A 296-nucleotide genomic window follows, 5' to 3' on the forward strand; every position below is an offset into this window, starting at 1 on the left:
GACGAATTATAAGTGCAGGACACTGCACTATGTCCGACGTTCATTCCCCGTGTTACTAGTCTGTTTTCACCCCATGTAACTAGTGTATGTTCACCCCACGTGGTACTAGTGTGTGTTCACCCCACGTGGTACTAGTGTGTGTTCACCACCGTTTGACTAGTGTGTTCACCACCGTGTTACTAGTGTGTGGTCACCACCCCCCGTGTTACTAGTGTGTGCCCCCCCCCGTGTGTGTTCACCCCTTTGTTACTAGTGTGTGGTCATCCCCTGTGTTACTAGTGTGCGTTCACTCCCCC

At 51.7% G+C, this 296-nt stretch overlaps 1 protein-coding gene across 1 annotated transcript in view; it reads right to left on the reverse strand.

The window, feature by feature from the left end:
* LOC119589352 (neuroligin-1-like) overlaps positions 1-296 on the reverse strand; it is a 158,891-nt gene that overhangs the window by 359 nt on the left and 158,236 nt on the right. The window lies entirely within an intron of this gene.

Source organism: Penaeus monodon, chromosome 25 (assembly GCF_015228065.2).
Source record: "Penaeus monodon isolate SGIC_2016 chromosome 25, NSTDA_Pmon_1, whole genome shotgun sequence".
NCBI classification, from domain to species: Eukaryota; Metazoa; Arthropoda; class Malacostraca; order Decapoda; family Penaeidae; genus Penaeus; species Penaeus monodon.